The sequence below is a fragment of the Apium graveolens genome, chromosome 7 (assembly GCF_009905375.1).
Source record: "Apium graveolens cultivar Ventura chromosome 7, ASM990537v1, whole genome shotgun sequence".
NCBI classification, from domain to species: Eukaryota; Viridiplantae; Streptophyta; class Magnoliopsida; order Apiales; family Apiaceae; genus Apium; species Apium graveolens.
The window spans coordinates 156,354,496-156,371,714 of NC_133653.1; positions in this window are offsets into that span (position 1 = coordinate 156,354,496).

Consider the following 17,219-nt stretch of genomic DNA (forward strand, 5'->3'; position numbering starts at 1 on the left):
CTAGTGATTTTGCATTTCAGACATTAATCTGAGAATCAGGTGAATTAGCATTGATTTGATGCTAATATGGTATTAGGTTGGTGTATAAGGAATAGAGCTCGCGAAGACCGGCTCAAACCTGAAAGAAAAAGAAGAAATCTAAGTTTTGGTAGAAGCCCAGCGCGACCGCGCTGATCAAGCGCGCGGCCGCGCCCGAACTTTAGAAAGCCAGCGCGCCCGTGCTGATCAAGCGCGCGGACGCGCCAGGTCCATTTTCAAGAATCCTGTTTTGAATAAGAGACTGATTTCTGGACTTCTCTGCTGATCAGGGCTGCTATATAAATAACTTTAGGTCGGTTTTTAATAATATATCAAGCCAGAGACATATCAAGGAGAGCTGTAAGAAGACCGTGTTAGCACAATTCAACAAAGACGAAGAAGATCTTATTTTTACTTGTGAATCTTTGTTTTAAGTTGTAATTTGGATGCTAGTTTTCTTATTTGTGAACCTTACTCTTGTTTCGTACTTGGTTTTGTTGATTAAGTATAAAGACTACGTTTGTTATACCATGCTTTCATTGGAACCCACTATAGTTAAATTTTTTCGATGCCTTAGTATGTGGTGATTGTATGATAACCTAGTATTGGTTGTGTGTATTCGTCTTATGAGCATCGCGAATTTATAAGATAGTGTGTTAATTCTTAATGAAACGAAAGTGAATTTAAGGATTTAGAACTTATCATGCTAGCATAGGTTCATGTATTTATATACATGATTCGTAGGTAATTTTAACCATCTTACTTGTCCTATGTAATCAATATAGATAACTTGTGCTTAAACCGTTATGTTGTCAAATTCTATAGACATATAGGGTCTCAATATAATTGGTGTCTATTCAGCTTCTATCTCTTTTGTGGATGTCTGGTAGTATGTTATTCGTACAACGAAAGTTGTCGTTTATCAGTTTCGTGTTATCTGGTTAGTGTCATCACCATTGCATGCTAAGATTAAGAACAATAAGGCTATTGAATGAGGTATTTAATGAACTTAGAATCCCATGTTTGTCATATATATTAATTCAGTTAATCTTATTCTCTTAGTTATAATTGTTAGCTTAATTCTTAGTTATAAAGAACCTCAATTTGTTATCGTCTTAGCATTGAATAATAACCTTACATTGTTGCTTAAGTGCATAAATTAATTAGCTAACCAAAGCCAGTCTCTGTGGGAACGAACTAGAAAAGATTCTATACTACTTGCGAACTCGTATACTTGCGTGTATTATTAGCGCGTGTTTAGCGACTAACATCTATAAAGATAAGTACTTAATCTCCAAGGGTGAGATTTTATTTGACACAAGTTCACGAGTTAGCCAATTATTTTCACGCTCTTTAATTGAATCTTGGCTAACAAATATTCGTGCACATAAAATAATTACGAAGCATAGTTTAATCCCTTCTAACATCTTTAGTGTTCCGGGGGATTATGAATCGATCTATAAACACTTCATAATTTTTCAAATATCAAAACGGATTAAGTTCACGAGTTAGCCAATTACTTTCACGTTATTTAATTGGATCTTGGCTAACAAATATCGTGCACATAAAATATTACGAAGCATAGTTTTAATCCATTCTAACATCTTTAGCGTTCCGGGGGATTATAACTTGATCTATAAATACTTCGTAATCATCCGTTATTTAACGACGAATCAAATCCACGAGTTAGCCAATTAATTTCACGCTCTTTAATTGGATCTTGGCTAACACATATCGTGTATATAAACAATTACGAGACGTATCGTATAAACCCCTTCTAACATCTTTAGTGTTCCGTGGAGTTCTTATTCGATACATATAAACTACTCGTAATTATTCGTCAAAACTTCGAAAGCACGATCTTACGCCAATTACTTGCACTTCTCTTATTCAGATCTTGGCTAAGGCTCATAAAAGACTTCTAATATTACTCCACAAATTCATTTAATCTATAAAGGAGTAATTATAAAAATACTTGGACTATCTTGTATTATCTTAAGTCAAGTATAACTAATTAGTGTTAATATTCTTATTTGGATATTACACTATTTGTGGGCTAGTACAGTAACATACTAGTTCAAACCATCTTTTCTATACTTAGTTTGTTTCGTGGATTGTCTTATTAGTTTTGTAGTGAAGTGAAGTGACGTGAGGTGATTCTCGTTCTAAGACCCAAGTCCTAGACGTACTAACGGGGAGTTAGTAGTCTTCGCACCGTGAGGAAGAGGAAAGACCCAAGACCGGATCACTAAGATCCAAGATCGAGAAAAGCTAAGGAAGCCAAGTCCACACAAAGGTTCTACAACAACTTTGAAGAAATAGCAGGGAGTTATTGTCTAAGATAAGTTGTGTAGGTATTACATTTATTTTGAGGTGGTGACCCCTGTGTTACACACCAAGACAAATACTTGTAAGGGTGTAAAGGCTTCTCCGCCTACTAAAGAAGCGAGTTTATTATAAGGGAAAATCCCGAGTCTGGGAGAGGAGCTCGGGGACTGGACGTAGGGCTGAGCGAATCTATTAGAGGTTGCGCCATCGTGAACCTGGATAAAATCACCGTGTGGTATTTTCTTTCTTGCACTTTATTTTTCCGTACATATAAACTTAAAGTTTTAAAAAGGGATAAATTATTTTAAAACTCCATAACAATTTTTAAATTGGTAATTAAGCTATTCAACCCCTTTCTAACTTATAATAGCCCTCTTACGGGACCTTACACTATTGCCGTGAGCTAAAATTTATCTTTTAACTAAAACATAATTATTTTTTTGTAAACACACCTATCAATTTCAGCAAAACTAAATCTTTCACTCAGTGATATTTTTTAAGAACTAAAATTTCACTAAATTATGCACATGCATATTTAAAGTACTTATCAAATCATATTATCAAAGAATTCTAATAAATAAATTTCACAGCTTAAAATTTTCACTTCAAATTAATTTTAAAAATTATATAATATTAAAAACAATCCGTGCATCGCACGGGTTTTATGCTTGTAATATTATGTATAAAGTGGGTATAATGAAGAGAAATAGTGGATGTAGTTACTTCTTATATTATAAAAACTTTAATATTTTGGAAATTTTTGAAATGTAAACGATTGGAAGTGGACATCCCAAAAAGGTTAGTGTAAACAAATGGGAGGGACTCCCTGTGTCCCCTAGGAAGTATACATTAGGGGACGGGGAGCCGACTCACTTTTTAAAGCTCCTTTATAATATACTTACATAAATTATTTTAATTTTTTTTTCTGAATAAAAATTTGATATTTGAAGTTTAATACAGAAAAAGAAAATTTTAAAAATAAATTATAAAAATATATTTTGTACTCACCTAAAAATACGCATCGAATATTAAAAAAATTTGTATATAATTGAACGAGACAAAGCGAGTATAATATAAAAACTAAAAAGGTTCACCTGTTTCCATCTATTTCACACACGACAACACTGTACTTGTACATTTCAATTGTGTAAATGATACATGTGTTTAAAAACTCAGATTAGCTATCTCCAAAATACTAATGTGATCTGACTTTTTAAAAGGGTATTTTTATCATTTTTTTATAAAATTAAATTTTGTGGAGTTAGATCGGTTATAATTGGATCTTAAATAATCACTTAATAAAGGATCTGTAAACTTAATTCTTTAATGATGTCAATGAACTCATAAATAAATAGGGGTTTTTACTTAGGATGCACAAAAAGTTTGAACCCGAAAATCTGGCCCGGCCCAGTCCGGTCCGATCCGGTGTCAAGCCCGGTCCGGTCAACCCCCGGCCTAGTCTTTCACCCGAGCCGATTAAAACCCCGAAAAAACCTAGTTAAAATCTGAATATTCTAATATATTTTTTATATATTTTTTAATTTACATTTACTATAAATAAAAATAATACTTTAAACACATATATATTTACATATTCGTGATTAATAATATTATTTATACACTTTATTGCATAATTAATGAAAGAAGATATAATATGTTAGGTCACACACACACTGTAGAGGGGGTGAATACAGTGTATAGTACACTCAAATCGAACTTTAAGAACTTAAGTAACAGAAAACAAACTTTATTGAAACAATAAACTCTGTTACAGTATGAAACTGTTACCTCTCAGTGATGAACAATATCACGAGAGCTGCTAGGGTTACAATGAATAATCTTCTCGAATATATGATAACACTTATAGTGTAAACCCTATGTCTGTGTTTATATACTACACAGTTACAAGATAATCGCTAATTGATATGGAATATAATTCTGCTTCCTAAAATATATCAATCAGATATCTTTTCTTCCAAGTATTCCATTCTTTACAGAATTCCTTCTTCATGCATATCTCTTCTTATGTTTATCTTGATCTTCTTTCCTTTAATCAGCTACTGTCCTTATCTGATCGTCCTTCAACACTTAAGTTCTGATATCTATCTTCTGATGATTATCTCCTGATAACATAAGTAATGATATCCTTAAGTCCTGACTTCCAGTATAAGTACTGATCAACAGTTAAGTACTGATTTATCCTGTTCAAGTAAGATCTGAAAGCTAAACATAAAACATATTAGCCATGACATTATCAAATATATCTAACAATCTCCCCCAACTGGTAAATTAGCATAATATACAAGTTTAATAGATATTTGATGATGTCAAAAACATTAAGTACAAATACATGAGAATTAGACTAGATAACTACAACTTACAGTCCTTAAAGCTTTACCAATATTCAACTTCTGATAACAACTTCAGTCTGTATAAATATCAGAATTTAAGCAGTTGTAGATCTTCGACTTGGCTTCATTATTTCCTGATCTCTCTGATGTCAGGAGTTGTTCTGAGATAGTTCTTCAATAAACATTTCTCAGCATATCTGAGTTCATCAATCATTCTCCTTTTGACATCTTTAAGCTCTGCAGTATCTTCACCAGTTTGAAAGATTGCAGCTCTGAGATCATTGATCTTTGCTTTTCTCAACTCCTGATCTAGTCTTATGACATAAGCTTTGTCAGACTCCAGATTGAATTCAAGTCCCTTAATACCAAGATATGTTCTGATCTGTGCAGTATTAGGCTTCATATCAACAATATCACCATTGTGATCTCTGTACTTTGGAACATATGTGCTGTCAGACTTAACAGAATAAAGCCTTTTCTGTCTCTGAATCTGTTCTTTTAAGTAGTTTGCAGCAGTCCCTGTTATTCTGTCATCCACTTGAAGTAAGAAAAGTACATGCTCCAATTCTTCAAAATACTTCAATGGAATGGCATTTTGTCTTATATGATAAACCCTACCATCTGTCATGAAATACAACATGATGTATTCTTTCAAGTAGGTATGGTAAACCATCTGTACAGATTCCAGTTGATTCAATCTCTCAGGAGTTGCTCCAATACCTGGTTCACTCAAGGAAGTTGGATCATTGGTAGTGTTGTGTACTCTTCTTTCATCAGCACTTCCCAATCCAGTTTTATCTCTTGCTTCCTTTCCAGTAACTACTCTTGCTTCAAAACCACTTGCAGTAGTCTTCAAAGGTTGAGTCTGTTTTACTTTAGTAAATCCTGGTAGGAGTGTCTTTGATCTATCTTCTGATATCAAGTTAACTTGAGCTATGTCAGAGGTTACTTGCTTCTTCTGAATATCAGAACTTACAATTTCTTGACTCTGAACAACTTGAGCCATGTCAGAGGTTATTTTAAGAACTTTTCTTGAAGTCAGAGCAAGATCATCCTTTACATCAGTAATTTCTTCTTCCTCAGGAGGTACATAAACCTTGATAGGTTCACCAACCTTTTCTTTACCCTTGGATCTTGGATCTATCTGTGGTTTTGATCTAGCCAATATTGCTTCAGTATGTGTCCTTTCTTTGATCACAATGCCTTTGAGTTTTGGAAGTGACTTTTTACCAGAAGCTTCAGATTTAGATGTGACTTTCTCTGATTTAAGTCTGGCTTCTTCTTCCTTTAAACTTTCCAAGTCCATTCCTGGATTTTCTTGAAGAAATAACCGTCTTAACATTTCCTCATCAAGATCTAAAAGTTCATCAGAACTTAACTTTTTACCAGCAGCAGAACTTATTCTTTTCCCAGTATCAGAACTTGTCCTGTGACTAGCTTGTCTTGATGTAAACCTTCTACCTTGACTATGACCGCTACCCATTCCAGAGTATTCTTGGTCATCATTTCCATCATCCTTTCCTTGCAGTGTCTTATTAGTTTTGCATTTGGACTTAATTACCTTCTCCCCCTTTTTGGCATCAGCAGGTAGTAGAAGAGAGAGAAGCAATTCCACTGAGGATTGGATTTCAGTTAGTTGTGATTGCTGAGAAGCTTGATTTTTCAGAATTGCATCAATCTGAGCTTGTTGATGATCTTGAGTCTTCTCAATATAAGCAATCCTGTCAATGGTAGGTTGGAAGAACTTTTTCTTATCAATTTTCCAAACTTGTTCTTCTTTGATAAAGTTCTCCTGAATCTTGTGTAGCTCTACATGAGTAGTTGAATGAAGACCTTGTAGATGTTTAGTACTCAATGCAGTGACCCTAAGCTGGGTTTTAAAATCATCAGAATTTAACATTACATCAGCTTTAGTCAAGTGCTCAGCAAGATGTTTTTCAGTTGAAACACATGAAACTGAGTTCCATTCCTTAGTCCACTCCTGACCTGCATGAGTTTCACTCCAAGGTACTAGTGCTTCTCCGGTAACAAACTTCTTAACCAGTTCAGACTTAGGAAGATTCTGTTGAGGAGTAAGTCCTGAAGGACCTGCTTCATCAGCATCTACAGTTGGAGCAGCATCACCAGTATCTCCAGCATGTGCAGCATCAGAACTTAAAGAATCAATATCTGCTGATAAGACAACAGTGTGAGTAGCAATGGAGGCTTCAGCATCCTCTAATTGCTGATCTTGTTCTAAGTTCTGATCAACAGCCATATCCTGATGCTCACCTAAATTCTGATCATCAGCATCTTGATGCAGAGAAGGTGTTGTTGATAACTCTGGAGTTTGAACAACATCAGTAACAGGTGTTGTGGAAGGAATATTTGCTGGTGGAGCTTCTAAGAGAATTATTGCAGGCACAACCAAGTTTTGAACATCAATATCAGCACTTGTGCCTGGATCAACAGAAGACACAGAAGGTGTGTTAGCCTTTTCAGAAACAGCTTCCTGAGATGGAGTTGATGGAGAAGAAGTGACTGGAGCAAATTCCTTGTCTTGTGAGATCAGAGATTCCTGATCCCCTTCCTTAGCTGCTTCCTCTTCATCATCTGAAACTGGCCTTTTTGCCCTCTGTTTCTTGTATCTCGTTGTTGATTTGGATTCCTTGGGAGTTTCAGGAACTGTCATTCTTCTAAGCCGTTTGAGAAGCCTAGATCCCCCAATTCCAGAATCATTCTGAGAAGTCACTTTCTCAGCTTCACCTACAACAGGTTCTGAAGAAGGAACCTGTTCCTCAGTATCAGATTCATCTCTCAGTACAGTCCTCCTCCTCTTTTGAGGTGTTTGAGGAATAGTTTTTGTCCTCTTTGGCTTGGAGGATGAGGGTTGAATAGTCTGTGAAGTAGAGAGATAGGATTTGAGATAAGTCCTGAGGGTAGGTTGAGTAGTATGAGTGGTAGGTGCTGAAGATGATGGTTTTTGGGTGTTTATGGTTGGTTGGACATCAGAGTAAACAGATCTATAAGTATCAGGATCAGCATTTACTAGGATTTGTTTTACAGACTGAGGAATCTGTAAAGGTCTAACCACTGTTTTCTTAGTATCAGCATTTACCAGATCATTAAAATATCATTTTGCAACTCTAAAAGGTGGGGTTGAGGAACTGACTAATTGAGGTTCATCAGTACAAAAAGTATATAGTAGTTGACAGAATCTAGCAAAATAGACAACATTTCTATCCTCTGTCATCCTATCCCCAATAGAACCAATTATTCCAGTTGCAAAATCAAAATGAGTTTGATGGATAATAGCATACCCTATGTGCTGACTCAGAATTGGGATAACATCAAAATTTGAACATTTGTTCCCAAAAGCTTTGGTGATGCAGTCAAAGAAGAAACTCCATTCTCTTCTGATATTAGCCCTTTTTAACTGCCCAAGTTTTGCCAAACTCTTTTCATATCCCAAATCAGCCATTAACTCCTGAAGTGCTGATTCCTCTGGAGTTGAAAAAGTACAATTTTCTGGGAGATGTAGAGCTTTGCTTATTGTACCAGGAGTGACTACAAAAGATGAATCACCCACTTCAAAAACAATACTGGGAGTGCCATGTTTACCACCATCATCAAAGTGCCCAGTCCGCCAAAACGTCAGAACTTGATGACTCGAAAAGACTTCAGGCTGTGTTAAGGCGTACCCAATCTCACTGTGTGCAAGAAGATCTTGCACAAAATGCAATTCAGATGGAGCTTCAGCATGATCAAGAATTGCAGCATAGTTGTTTGGAACAAACTTAGCTCCATCAATGATTAAATCCTTAGGTGCCATGTGAAAAATTGAGATTCAAAAGTGCCTGCTAGGTGTTTGATAAAATGTCTGTATGAAAAACCAACGTGAGAAGAAGGAGAGTAAGTAAAGAGAAAAAAAATATGAAGGAAATAAAAGATTAAAGAAATCCTCTCTCTGTTGTACTTATACTCTGAACAAAAATGTTACCGTTGGACACCTGTCAGACATGCAGTAATAACGGATAGTTACTGGGCTCGAGAAAACAAGAATCATTACTTACCCATTTGCCTAGTTTCAAGGAAAAACCGTTCCATTTATCAAGAGAAACAGTTTTAATTCAAAATTTAAACCGTTATCACTGATTGAATTATTTTTCACTGCATCATTAATATTCTGAAAATAAATCACATGAAAATGACCAAGATAAATTAGATAAGTAAGTGCTGAAAACGAATCAGAACTTAATATAAAACAAAATTTATATGGTCATCAGAATATCAATCAGGATTTATCAACACAAGATAAAATAACTCAGAGACAAAATCTTGAAGTAAAAATAACTTTCATTAATATATCAAGACAATACATTCATGAAATGGAAATTACATCAATACTTATACAAGATTTTCCCTAAGCTTCTAAACCTAACATCAACAGCCTTAGTCCTAGCTAAGAAGCCTGACAAAGCTGATGATGAAGAAAAACAGGAAGAAGACGATATTAAGTCATCTTCTTCTTCCTACTCTCGACAAACAGAATGGCGAGTCGGATGACTCGCTCTTGCTGGCGGAGACGATGAAGATGAAGTTCTCTTCGAACGGCCACCAGATCACGTTTGATAACCTCTGGAAATTGAATCCAGAGATTGTGAGGAATGTTGGTGATAGGGTATGGAGTTGGAATTCCATTCAAAAGGACATGCACAGTCTCATCACCATAATTGTAGAACCAGCCAAATGCAGCCATTTGTGATGATAAATGAAAAACGAGAGTGAGTTTGTGATAAAAGTGTGATGGGAAGGCTGATGTGAAGTGGTTGCTTATATAGGCAAGAGAATGCCAGGAGACGCAAAGAAATTGAATGCTGACAGGTAGAATTAATTCTACCTCATCTCCCTAGACTTTGAAAAAGAATAACATTCATTGGAAAGAGTTAACATGGTTTAAAGCGCACAAGAAACAAGTAACATTGGACTGTTCAGGTACAAATACCATTAACCCTAACCATAGTGACTATTAATCTTCCACTTCAACATATTCTAGTTCGAACTGAGACTGTTACCAAATTTTATTCACAGAAAAGCCAAGTAAAGGATTAGACTGAGAAATCAGAACTTAGACCTATACCAGAACTTAACAGTCATCAGAACATAATTTCTTAACTCGAAGAAGGAATGCCCATCTTAGTAAGTCCTCATACAAGTTCTGAGTTATACTCTTCAGAACTTAATCATCAGAATATGAAACCAGAGCTTGTCCTCAGAATTTATGCAAAGTGACACAATGACTGTTTATCTAGAATAACAGAGACCTCCACAATAATTTTCATCATTCAGATGGAGTGATTAGTGTGTGCATTAAGCTAAATAACAGACAAAGAGTAAAGTCTGATTCACTTCAGTACATCTTAGAAATAAGGCATAACTAAAATTTTGCTAAAGAGCTGTCATTGTCCTGAAGCCTACTGATGAATGAGTTCATGCTTGAGTCCACCTCAACTGTTTTGTGCTAATTTTATGCATCTTTTGAAATTCTATTTTACAGTGGCTTCTCAGTGTAAGTGAGTCACGACTGCTTATCAGAATTTATGCTATTATCAGAGTATTTCTCCAGTAATCATAGAGTGTGAAAAGTCACCAAGAAAATATTTTGCTTTTCTAATGCATATTTACTTAATACCAGCAATGCACTTGGGTCGTCCCTTCCACATTTTTACTCTAGATCTCAAAGGAGTACCTGATTTTATCCTTTGATCTTTTTGCTTTTTCTTTTGATAAGTGAGGTTTATCAGCACTTAGTACATTCAGCAGTTTTACTAGTATCAGAACTTAACAGATGAGTAGCATTATTCTAATTTGTGACTTAGTAATAAGATATACAAAGTAAACTTAACTAAGCTCAATTTTTAGAATTTGCTAGTGTCATAAGATTTCCACTGAAATAATTACTTCTTACATGGAATCATTTGTTTATTGAAGACTACTAGGTCAGTATCTAGCACAGTTATCCTCATAGGATTGAATAGTTACTTGAACAGACATATCACTTATCAGAGTTTAGAAACATATATCAGACAACAGTCAGTACTTAAAAACATTTATCAATTAAGCACATAATACACAATGAGATTAATTCTGTAAATACTGAGCATAAAGTCTGATAACACAGAACAAGACTAAGCAGATTTAGAGAAAGAACCTGGAACCATTCCAAGTTCATTTACCAATCTTGTAAAAGTAGCTTCACATAGTGGTTTTGTGAAGATATCTGCTAGTTGTTGATCTGTGGGAACAAAATGCAATTCCACTGTACCTTCATCCACATGTTCCCTGATGAAGTGGTACCTGATGCTGATGTGCTTTGTCATAGAGTGTTGAACTGGATTACCTGTCATAGCAATAGCACTTTGATTATCACAGTAAATAGTGATTTTGAAATATGTTAACCCATAATCCAGTAACTGATTCTTCATCCAAAGAATCTGTGCACAACAGCTTCCTGCAGCAATATACTCTCCTTCTGCAGTTGATGTGGAAATTGACTTTTGTTTCTTACTGTACCAAGAAACCAATCTGCCTCCAAGAAATTGGCAGCTTCCACTTGTGCTTTTCCTGTCAATTTTGCAGCCTGCAAAATCTGCATCTGAGTAACCTATTAGTTTAAAGTCTGATTCTCTAGGATACCACAATCCCAGATCAGCTATTCCTTTAAGATACTTAAAGATTCTTTTCACAGCTGTTAAGTGAGGTTCTCTTGGATCTGCTTGAAATCTTGCACAAAGACAGGTAGCATACATGATATCAGGTCTACTAGCAGTTAGATAGAGTAGAGAGCCAATCATACCTCTGTAATCAGTAATATCTACTGATTTACCAGTTTCCTTATCCAGTTTTGTTGCAGTGGCCATAGGAGTGGATGCACTTGAACAATCTTGCATTCCAAATTTCTTCAGCAAGTTTCTGGTGTACTTGGTTTGACAAATAAAAGTGCCTTCTTCATTCTGCTTGACTTGAAGGCCCAGAAAATAGCTAAGTTCCCCCATCATACTCATCTGATATCTTGACTGCATCAGTTTGGCAAACTTCTTGCAAAGTCTGTCATTTGTAGATCCAAAGATGATATCATCAACATAAATCTGGACCAGAAGTAAGTCCTTTCCATGGTTGAGGTAGAATAGTGTTTTTTCTATTGTTCCTCTGTTGAATCCACTTTCCAGAAGAAACTGAGCTAAAGTCTCATACCATGCTCTAGGAGCTTGCTTAAGTCCATAAAGTGCTTTATCAAGCCTATAGACATAATCTGGATGTTTGGAATCTACAAAGCCTAGAGGTTGTTCAACATATACTTCCTCCTCCAATTCTCCATTGAGAAAAGCACTTTTCACATCCATTTGAAAGACAGTAAACTTTTTGTGAGCAGCATAAGCCAAAAATATCCTTATGGCTTCTAACCTAGCAACTGGTGCAAATGTTTCATCATAATCAATTCCCTCCTGTTGAGAATATCCTTTTACGACCAGTCTTGCCTTATTCCTTGTAATTATGCCATCACTGTCAGTTTTGTTTCTGAATACCCATTTTGTACCAGCAACAGATCTATTCTTTGGTCTTGGCACTAGGGTCCAGACTTTGTTTCTTTCAAATTCATTTAACTCTTCCTGCATTGCTTGCACCCAATCAGCATCTTGAAGAGCTTCTTCAACTTTCTTTGGCTCAGTCTGAGAGAGAAAAGAATTGTAGAGACATTCATTTGAAGTACATGTTCTAGTTCTGACACCTGCATCAGGATTTCCAATTATCAAACAGGTGTATGTGATTTTGTCCACTTCCTTACAGATGGAAGGTTTTCTCTAGAACTGGATGCTCCCCCATGATCCATGCTATCTTCATTTTCTGATGCTCCCCCTGAAACTGTGCTCTCTGATTTGGATTCTTCAGTATTTAGATTTTCAGCACTATCAGAACTTGGCTTATCAGAATTTGACGAATCAGAACTTGAAGAGCCAGATGTATGTTCTGATGTTTCTTGAGCTGTGGTAGGATCTTGAGTATGCTCCCCCTGCATAGGTGCATCTTCCTTTGACGTAGTTACCACAGTTTCAATAACATCAGAGTTTAATCCATCAGAGTTTATAGTATCAGGACTTACACTGTCAGGATTTTCAGTATCAGAATTTGAGTCTTCATTTTCAAATCTCAGCTGATCATGGTCAATGAAATCTTCAAGACCAGTAATCTTCTTGTCATCAAAAGAGACATTGATAGATTCCATGACCACTTTTGTTCTCAAATTATAGACTCTAAAGGCTTTTGTGGAAAGTGGATATCCAACAAAGATTCCTTCATCAGCTTTTAGATCAAACTTTGATAGCTGTTCAGGATGAGTCTTGAGAACAAAACACTTGCATCCAAATACATGAAAGTATTTCAGATTTGGCTTCTTTTTCTTCACCATCTCATATGGTGTTTTTCCATGCTTGTTAATAAGTGTTGCATTTTGAGTAAAACAAGCAGTCTGCACAGCTTCAGCCCATAAATAGGTTGGAAGCTTCGCTTCTTCAAGCATTGTACGTGCAGCTTCAATGAGAGTCCTATTCTTTCTTTCAACAACTCCATTCTGCTGTGGAGTTCCAGGAGCAGAAAATTCCTGCTTTATTCCATGGTTTTTGCAGAACTCTTCCATTATCAAATTCTTGAACTCAGTGCCATTATCACTCTTTAAAAATTTTCACAGAATCTTTGACCATTTTATCCAGCTATTTGACATGATCAATCAAGATAGATGCAGTTTCACTTTTTGTGTGCAAGAAATACACCCATGTGTATCTGGTGAACTCATCCACTATGACCAACACATACTTCTTCTTTGCAATAGACATGACATTTACTGGACCAAATAAATCAACATGTCGTAGATGATAAGGCTCAAGAATTGATGATTCAGTCTTGCTCTTGAATGAAGATTTTCTTTGTTTGGCTTTCTGACAGGAATCACAAAGACCATCAGGAGCAAATACTGTTTTTGGCAATCCTCTCACAAGATCTTTCTTGACCAGTTCATTTATATTGTTGAAATTTAAATGAGAGAGTTTCTTGTGCCAATTCCAGCTTTCTTCAATTGATGCTCTACTCATCAGACGGATTGCAGAACCATCAGTACTTGTTGAAAGCTTAGCTTCATAAATGTTACCACGCCTGTATCCTTTCAGAACAACTTTGCCTTTAAATTTACTCACAATTTCACAGTGTTCTTCAAAGAAATCAACATGATAACCTCTGTCACAGATTTGACTTATACTCAGTAGGTTGTGTTTAAGTCCTGAGACCAGAGCTACTTCTTTAATTATGACATTTCCAAGATTGATATTGCCATATCCCAATGTTTTTCCAATGTTGCCATCTCCATAAGAAACACTTGGGCCAGCTTTCTCCACAAAGTCTGATAGCAGGGCCTTATTTCCAGTCATATGTCCTGAACATCCACTGTCCAGAACTAGAATATTTTTCCTGTTGCCCTGCAATCACAAAGACCACTAATTATTAGTTTTAAGGACCCAGACTTGCTTGGATCCTTTGGCCTTTTTTAAGTTTGTTAACATTTGCAGCGGATTTAGCATCAGAGTTTATCTTAACATTTTTCTTATCAGAACTTACACTATCAGACTTTGAATCAGAATTTACACTAGAAGGAACAATGGAAACTTTCTTCAAAGAAGGTTTTATTTGATAATAATCATAGTACAAGCTATGATATTCCTTACAAGTATAAATGGAATGCCATAAACTACCACAATGAAAACAAGGATTTTGTGGTTTGTATCTAACAGACTGACTCTTAACTCCTGATTTTGAAGGTAAGGAGTTAATATTCTTATTCTTCCTACAAAAAGAAGCCAGATGGTTAGAACTTCCACAGTTATGACATGTTTTCCTAGAAGCATCAGGAACAGGTTTATAATTATTGCTTTTATTCACACCTTCCTTTCCATTCCTATTTTTCCTAGGTGATTTTACCTTGTTTGCATTCTTAACATCTTTCAGCTTATGCTTAAGCTGCTTCTTTGTCATTAAGCCTATGTTCACTTCAGCTGTCTTTTCCTGTTTTAGTTTGTCAGAAGTTAATTCCTTTGTAACTTCTGATTTCTCATTTTCAGACTTTACAGTTACAAACTTAACAGGTTTTAACTTCGACTTTTGCTTACCAACAGGCTTAATTTCTTCAGTTCCTGTATCATTCTTATCTTCTCCATAACCTAAGCCCTCTTTCCAGTTTCCACTACTTAGCAAATTTTGAGTTGTTTTGCCAGAGTTAGTCCAAGTCCTGATAATCTCTCTTTCCTTTTCTAACTCAGTTTTTAGAGATTCATTCATTTTTAGCACTTCATCCCTAACATAAAAGGCATCATCTCTATTCTTCTGAGTTTGATGGAACATGACTAACTCTTTTTCTAAGAAATCATTTCTTTTCTTAAATGCAAGATTTTCAGAAGTTAATCTCTCACATGTTAAAGTTTGATCTCTATAACTAACAAACATAGTTTTAAGATATCTTCTAAACTCATTAATATCATCAGTATGAAAAGCATAAGTAGTCTGAGGTACCTTTGTTTCAGCAGCTTCAGAACTGCTCTCAACACTTGATTTATCAGCATTTGCCATCAATGATTAGTTCTCCTCACTTTCAGAGTCTGAGGTGTCTGTCCAGCTTTTCTGCTTTGTGACAAGAGCCTTGCCTTTGTCACCCTTTACCTTCTTGCAATCAGGAGATATGTGGCCTTTCTCACCACAGTTATAGCATTTAACATTGGTGTAATCTCCTCTGTCAGACTTTCCTCCTCTGCCTTCAGATCTTCTGAAATTCTTCTTATCAGAACTTATGCCTTTCCTGGAAAACTTCTTTCCCTTCCTGAACTTCCTGTATGTAATCTTTGTGATTCCTTTCACCATAAGAGCACACAGCTTCATCATCTCCTCATCAGCATCAGTCTTAGGCAAGCTTTCAGATTCTGAGTCATCATCACTCTCAGAACTTGATGACTCAGTATCAGACTTTATGAAAAGAGCTTTACCCTTGTCTTTTTTTGAGGAAGCTGCTTTGGGGGATTCTTCTTCAGCCTTAAGAGCAACTGTCCTTGACTTTCCTCCTTTCCTCTTGCTTCTTTGTTCCATCTCAAGCTCATGAGTCTTGAGCATACCATAGATTTCGTCAAAAGTTGTTTCATCAAGATTATAGTTGTCTCTTATTGTCGTTGCCTTCAAATCCCAGCATTCAGGAAGAGCTAACAGGAACTTAAGGTTTGAATCTTCAAGATCATACTCTTTATTAATCAATGACAAATCATTCAAAAGTTTGACAAATCTATCATATAAATCATTCAATGACTCATTAGTCTTTGAGTCAAAGTGTTCATACTCTTGAGTGAGTATTGTCTTCCTGTTCTTCTTAATTGTCTCCGTTCCCTGACACCTTGTTTCCAGAGCATCCCATATCTCCTTAGCAGTCTTGCAGTTGATTACCCTATTTGACATTACATTATCAATGGCACTATGCAGTAAGTGTCGTACCTTGGCATCCTTAGCAATTGATGCTATATCTTCAGCAGTATAATCACTCTTCTTCTTTGGTACGGTCTTTGCTGCTTCACCTGCAACTGCAACAGCGAGCTTGGTTGGTTTGTGAGGGCCTTCCTTGATTCCATCAAGGTATTTTGGATCTGTTGCTTCCAGGAACATGGTCATCCTTACCTTCCATATGGGATATTCAGATGGTCTCAGTATGGGAACTCTGATGGTCTCATACCGACTCTGAATTTGTGTCTTTGGTGGTTCCTCAGTTTTGGTAGGCTTAGTTGGAGTTTCTGTGTCCGACATGATTGTGTTTGGATCTTTAACTGTATGTGTGTTAACAGATAGGCTCTGATACCACTTGTTAGGTCACACACACACTGTAGAGGGGGTGAATATAGTGTATAGTACACTCAAATCGAACTTTAAGAACTTAAGTAACAGAAAACAAACTTTATTGAAACAATAAACTCTGTTATAGTATGGAACTGTTACCTCTCAGTGATGAACAATATCACGAGAGCTGCTAGGGTTACAATGAATAATCTTCTCGAATATATGATAACACTTATAGTGTAAACCCTATGTCTGTGTTTATATACTACACAGTTACAAGATAATCGCTAATTGATATGGAATATAATTCTGCTTCCTAAAATATATCAATCAGATATCTTTTCTTCCAAGTATTCCATTCTTTACAGAATTCCTTCTTCATACATATCTCTTCTTATGTTTATCTTGATCTTCTTTCCTTTAATCAGCTACTGTCCTTATCTGATCGTCTTTCAGCACTTAAGTTCTGATATCTATCTTCTGATGATTATCTCCTGATAACATAAGTACTGATATCCTTAAGTCCTGACTTCCAGTATAAGTACTGATCAACAGTTAAGTACTGATTTATCCTGTTCAAGTAAGATCTGAAAGCTAAACATAAAACATATTAGCCATGACATTATCAAA